The following is a 6,954-nucleotide window of genomic DNA, read 5'->3' on the forward strand; positions in this document are numbered from 1 at the left end:
CAGACCCACCTGTTACCATGGTGATAGTGGACATCCTTGTCTTATCCCTGATGAGAAACGGAAAACTTTCAACATTTCACTGTCATATTTACTATCCTTGTTTTGTAGATGGACTTCTTCAGAGTAAGTCATTCCATTCTGTTCTAAATATGCTGAGCCTATTCATTTGAATCTATGTTTTCATCAAACAATGCATCTATTTTGATTACCACAGCATTTTTCCCACTTATCTGTTAATATCAGGAATTAGATTGATAAATGTATGTTTCATTTTGTATTTTTAAAACTTGATTCATTTTTATTTTTTATTTTTAAAACTCCAAAAACCGTGTTCCTTAATGTTGGCCACCATTTCCCTCTGTCACCCAGGCTAGAGTGCAGTGGTGTTGTCAGAGGTAACTGCAGCCTTGACTTCCTGAGCTCAAGCAATCCTCCCACCTCCGCCTCCTGATTAGCTGTGACTATAGGTACATGCCAGTATGCCCAGCTCTTTTTTCTATGATATTTTGTTTGTTTTGTAGTGATCAGATTTTCTCATGTTGATTAGGCTGGCATCTCATGATAATGGTTATGGCATCTCATGAAGGAAATATTGTTTCAGGAGGATTTTTTTCCTCTTGTGTTCTGCAGCTTTTGCACATGACTTCCTTCTCATGCTCGTTAATTTTAAATTGTATAATTCTACCATAGCGTATAATAGCTTCCAACGTTTTTGTGGGTATCTGTTATCAGAGTTACCTTTCTGTAGGTAGAGTAACCTTATTAAGCATATAGAATAGAGTTGGAGAAATGTCTTTAGGCTTAATTATGATCAGAAGATTCTATGTATTCTATCTGTGTGTGTATTTATATATATGTGTCTACATGTATATGTATATATTTTATTGACATGTATTAATAACGAAACTTTTTAATTGCACACACACACATGTTTTCTAGCCCATCCAGTGTGTTCACGAAACACCTGAAAAAGTGGATCCGCCAACTCAAAGTCAGGATCCTGCACCTGCTCAGGAGAGAAAGGATAAGGGAGCATCTGCAGCTCAAGGTGAAGGGCAAAGAAAGAATGCCTGTGGAAGTGTGTGTGTGTGTGTGTGTGTGTGTGTGTGTGTGTGTGATGCGTTGTCACATACCAGAAGCAGGAGAGAAGAAAACAACGGAAACAATGCCGGGAAATTGACTGGAAAATTAAAGAGGTTATAGTTTGCAGCTTAGCTTAGGGAAATCCCTCTCTATGATAAAATTTCTCCACTTTATAAATTAGAGAATGAAGCCTTGGTGACTGTGTTTTATCCAAGAACACTTGACTGGTGAATACAGAATTTATATTATTTTTCCAAATATCCAAGAACACTTGACTGGTGAATACAGAATTTGTATTATTTTTCCAAAGTGTGTGTCTTCCTACCATCTATGTTGCTGTGAAAATAGTAAATGATTTTGCTTAAAATGCTTAGAACTGCAATGCTTTACTGTAAGGTAGCTTAGTACTGGCCCCAAAATAGACGCAGTTCTTAGGAGTAGGAGCAACCCCAAAAACCATGTCGCTGAATGTTGGTCACCATTTGGTCACCATTTCCTTTGATTGATATTTTTATATGGTAAGTTGGATAAAAGCTGGATAAATCAAGATATTGCCATACATGTAGCTGATTTAGTATGAGTTTTTAAGTGGCTTTAAGAGGTGACTAAATTTTTTTTTGTGGTTAGAAAATTTAAAAATAATTATCCTGAGATTAACAGAAGATAGAAATAATTTCTCCTACATAAAACATTTTGAAGCAATACTTTTATGTATCAAGTCATGAATTAGTCTAGTAATTCACTGTTAAAGGTTTCTAGACTATGATGGACAACAATGCCCACTAATTGCTGTCCACCCTCTCCCTTATTCTCAGTTTGGGGCAGTATATTTTCTGTGATTGACAAATAATGTTATTTTGTACTACCTGGGGTTCATTCATGGAATATTACATTTAGGACCTTTGAACCTAAATATAACTTCATTTGAACAAAGTTGAGTTTCTGTTTACCCCAATAGGGAACGGATGTCCTGACTGTAAGATTTTTCATAGTCCTCAAATCCATTCAGCTAATCAGTCCTTCAGAAATTTACGTTTTAATTGTAATTGAAATCGTTTCTGTGTTGTAGACATCAGATTTCTTATTTGATGCGCACTGCTCTTAGTACTCTATGGCTGAATATAGGAATTATACATGTCCCATGGTTTATCCTTAGATTGTAATTTAAGAGAAAGGTCTCATCTGTGCTCAATGGGCTCAGTGCCGTGTACTCATAGTCCCGGCTACTTGGGACGCTGAAGTGAGAGATATGCTTGAGTCCAGGAGTTCAAGCCCAGCCTGAGAAGCACAGTGAGACTTTATCGCTAAGAAATAAGTAAATAAGTAAGTAAATAAGTGAATGAATGAATAGCTAAATGTTTCGTGGTACTGGAAAGCAAACATGTAAAATTTGTTCCTAGTTGCTGGTAATGTTGGAAACATAAGTCTTTACTGAACTGTAACACTTTCAAATAGTTAAGTTGATAAATTTTAAGTTATGTGTAGTTTTTACCACAAATTAAAAAAATCTCCTGTCTTCATAATGTTCAGTGTAGTCATCATATATTCTTTTAAGCTTTCATTTGATATATTTTGTAAACATAATATTTATAGAAAAGTTGCAAGAATATTACAATCAATTCATATATTTTTCATCTGGATTCACCAACTGTTAATAGTTTTTGCCTCATTGGTTTCTTATCTCTTCTCTCCCTCTCTTACCCTGCTGCCTACATGCTCACACACACTTATTTGTATTATATTTATTGTTATTAATGGTGAATTATTTGCGTAAAATTTCAGGTATTATGGTCCTTTACCCAAAGTACTTGAGTGTGTGTATATCCTCAGAAAGAAAAAGTCAGCCGGGCGCGGTGGCTCAAGCCTGTAATCCCAGCACTTTGGGAGGCCGAGACGGGCAGATCATGAGGTCAGGAGATGGAGACCATCCTGGCTAACATGGTGAAACCCCGTCTCTACTAAAAAAAATACAAAAACTAGCCGGGCGAGGTGGTGGGCGCCTGTAGTCCCAGCTACTCGGGAGGCTGAGGCAGGAGAATGGCATAAACCCGGGAGGCAGAGCTTGCAGTGAGCTGAGATCCGGCCACTGCACTCCAGCCTGGGCGACAGAGCGAGACTCCGTCTCAAAAAAAAAAAAAAGAAAGAAAAAGTCATTGCTTGGATAATCACTGCACAATGATCAAAATAAGGAAATATAACAATGAGAACCTGCAGTCATTTAATATACAGTATATACTCAAATTTTGCCAGTTATTCAAGTAATTTCCCATTTTTTGTTTTTTTGAGACGGAGTTTCACTCCGTCAGTCAAGCTGGAGTGCAGTGGTACGATCTTGGTGCATCGCAACCTGAGCCTTTCAGGTTCAAGGGATTCTTATGTCTCAGTCTCCTGAATAACTCAGATTACAGGTGCCTGTCATGGCAGCTGGCTAATTTTTTTTTTAAATATATTTTTAGTAGAGACAGGGTTTCACCATGTTGGCCAGGTGAAACCCCTAACCTCAAGTGCTCTGCCCACCTCAGTCTTCCAGACTGTTGGGATTATAGGTGTGAGCCACCACGTCCGGCCCAGATAATTTCCTCTATAGAATTTAATTTTCTGATCCAGAGTCCAGTTCAGGATCATGTCTTGTGTGTAGTTGTCATGTCTTTTTAGTTTCATCTGGAATGGTTCCTTAAATTTTCTTTGTCATTCATGATACTGATGTTTGTGAAGAGGATAGAACAGTCGGTTTGCAGAATGTTCACCAGTTTGGGCTTTTTCATTTATCGTTTAGAGACCTTTTTTCACTCACCATTTATTGGTGGCTACTCATGCCATATAACTTGCTAGGTGCTAGGAGTCTAATTGCTAATGAGAGACAGGATTTCAGCCTTGAGTGTTTAATACGACAAGGACAATGAGAAATACATTCACAGATATGTGCAAAGGAGGCGACAAAGCTGTGTGAGGGCAGTCTTCAGAAAGGAAGAGGGTAATATTTGGAAAACCCTATTTTCCTATTTTCTGGCAACAGACTCCTCAGATAATGTTCTTGTGATTCTTATTAACACAGGTATTATTACACGAGCCTAAGGCTTTCATTTAATAACATTGTGAGTATGAATATTATTTTCTTATTCATATTCCACGGTTTACTGCTTAAATTGATTTTTTTTTCTTTTAAGGGCCTGAGCTGCAAGCTGATAGCCAGGAACTGGTTCAGCTGAAAACTGGGTGTGAGCGTGGAGATGGTCCTGATGTGAAGGGGATGTGCCTGTCAAATCCAGAGCCGGGGAAACTGCCAGAAGAAAGTAGGCAATCTATTAACCATGCAAATCGTAGGGTGTCTGTTTCCAGAGTATTATGGTTTTAATAACACAGAGGTAATAATACTGCCTCTTTAATATTAGAGGTTTTTTTTTTATTTTGTACTTTTATTTTTTATTTTTGGAAACAGAGTCTTACTTTGTCACCCAGCCTGGAGTGCAGTTTCCTGATCTTGTAGGTCACTGCAACCTCTGCTGTCTCAGCCTCATGAGTAGCTGGGACTACAGGCACACACCACCATGCCTGGGTAATTTTTGTATTATCAGTGGAGATGGGTTTCGGCATATTAGTCAGGCTGATCTCGAACTCCTGACCTCAGGTGATCCACCTGCCTCGGCCTACCAAAATGCTGGGATTATGGCGTGAGCCACCTCTTCTGGCCAATAATAGAGTTCTTATATAAAGGTTTTTTGTAATGTAGTTCCAGCCCTAGCAACCGACTTATAGACTGTCATATAGAAACAAATTGAGTCAAAGGCCTATTGAATTACAGCTTTTGAGAATAAGCCCTCAGACCAACAGCTCATAATTTTCAGATGCTTTTTAAAGGTCTGCTTTTAACAAATACATAACACATTTTTAACACCCATCAGTTGGTGTGAAATATGCTGAAGGACTGATGCAGGTTCTAATACCAGCTCTTACAGCGTTGGCGAGATTCTCGGCAAATCCCTTAACTTAGAAAGCTATCTTTGGTCTTATAAAAATAATTACTTTAATGAAGATATTTTAATATCATTTTCCATTCTGGTTTTTTCATACACTGATCCTGTTGGATAGAATGCATAGGATACAGAGATTATCTGCTGTGCATGATTTCTTTATCCCAAATCATCAAACCCTGACCTGAGTCATCTTAAAACGTGTGAATTGAGATTTCATTGGTACTAAGAAAGTGAGCGGGCACTCGGCTTCATGTTTGCATTTCTGTGTGGAGACTTGAATGCCTACTCTTAGATTCTGCCAAATTGTGAATTCTCTTCATTTTATTTTTTTCATTTTATTTATTTATTTTTTTAGACACGGGTTCACTCTGTAACCCAGGCTGGAGTGCAGTGGTGCAATTTCAGCTCACTGCAACCTCTGCCTCTGAGCCTCAAGCCATTCTCTCACTTCAGCTTCCTGAGTGGCTGGAAATACAGGCCTAGGCCACCGTGCCTAACTTATTTTGTTTTTTTAAAAATAAATTTTTGTAGAGATGAGGTCTCACTATGTTGCCCAGGCTGCGATTCTCTGGCTTTTAATTAATAATTGCTTTTTATATCTTTCCCCCAAGGAAACCTTGAGTGACGGAATTATCAAATGGCGAGAGACCGGTTAGTTCCTATCATCTGTGGCATGTAGGTCAGTGATGCTCAGCATGGGTGTGAGTAAGATGCCTGTGGTATGCACGCTCCCTGCTGCCCTGTCAGTCTTCATAAGCCAGTATTTCTCATAAGACTGTCGACACATACATGATATAATCATCTCTCACCATATCAAATGTTACATGTAAGTTTCAGCTTTTGACACATGAATTGATAAGATTTGAAGACCAAAGACCGTGACTCTAGTGCTTCCTAAGTAGTCAACCGAAGTATGTTTCACACATGTGTTTTCCAAATTGCTGACTGTGAATTGTAAGTGCTTCTGAATTGAAAGGAAGCACCTGATGCTTAGGAAGAAATTACCTTTAAATTCTGCAGGTCTACCCTCAAAGTGTGTACAGAGGTTCAATTGGATGTAAGACACAGGATCACCCTTAGGTTTCTGTTTCTAGTCCATTTTATAAAACCCAAACTGTAGTGTGCTTTGTATACCTTTAGGGTCATCTAAACAATTTGTTGCTCGGCCGGGCGCGGTGGCTCACGCCTGTAATCCCAGCACTTTGGGAGGCTGAGGCGGGTGGATCACGAGGTCAGAAGTTCGATACCATCCTGGCTAACACGGTGAAACCCTGTCTGTTCTAAAAATACAAAAAATTAGCCAGGTGTGGTGGCATATGCCTGTGGTCCCAGCTACTCAGGAGGCTGAGGCAGGAGAATTGCTTGAACACAGAAGGCAGAGGTTGCAGTGAGCCGAGATTGCACCACTGCACCCCAGCCTGAGTGACAGAGTGAGATTCCGTCTAAAATAATAATAATAATAATCTGTTGCTCAGTAATGTTCCCAACTGTTGTTTTTTGTTTCAGGTGAAAAACAGTCACAGAGTTAAAAGAAGACACGCTGAAATGATGCAGGCTGCTCCTATGTTGGAAAAATTTTCATTAAAGTTCTCCCAATAAAGCTTTACAGCCTTCTGCAAAGAAGTCTTGTGCATCTTTTGTTAATTTTATTTCTAGGTATTTGATGCTGTGAAATGTATCATTCTTTGAAATTTTGTAGTCTAACTCTTTGAGCTGGTGTGTAGAGGCATAATTCTCATATATTGATTTTCTATCCAGAAACCTTGTTAAATATGCTTATGAATTTTAAAAGTTTACTTCTAGATTTTTTTCAGTTTTCAACATACAGAATCATATCATTTTTGAATAAGAAGAATTTTGTTTCTGCCGTTTTTTTTTGTTTGTTTGTTCTTTTGTA

At 38.5% G+C, this 6,954-nt stretch overlaps 1 long non-coding RNA gene across 1 annotated transcript; it reads left to right on the top strand.

Moving 5' to 3' along the window:
• Positions 1 to 959: 959 nt before the first annotated feature.
• On the top strand, positions 960 to 6,680 carry LOC116418605. The gene is made up of 2 exons (XR_004228704.1): positions 960 to 1,048; positions 6,564 to 6,680. It is a non-coding gene; the product is annotated as an uncharacterized LOC116418605 (long non-coding RNA).
• The last annotated feature ends 274 nt before the right edge of the window (positions 6,681 to 6,954 follow it).

Source organism: Piliocolobus tephrosceles, unplaced genomic scaffold (genome assembly GCF_002776525.5).
Source record: "Piliocolobus tephrosceles isolate RC106 unplaced genomic scaffold, ASM277652v3 unscaffolded_13031, whole genome shotgun sequence".
Classification (NCBI taxonomy): Eukaryota; Metazoa; Chordata; class Mammalia; order Primates; family Cercopithecidae; genus Piliocolobus; species Piliocolobus tephrosceles.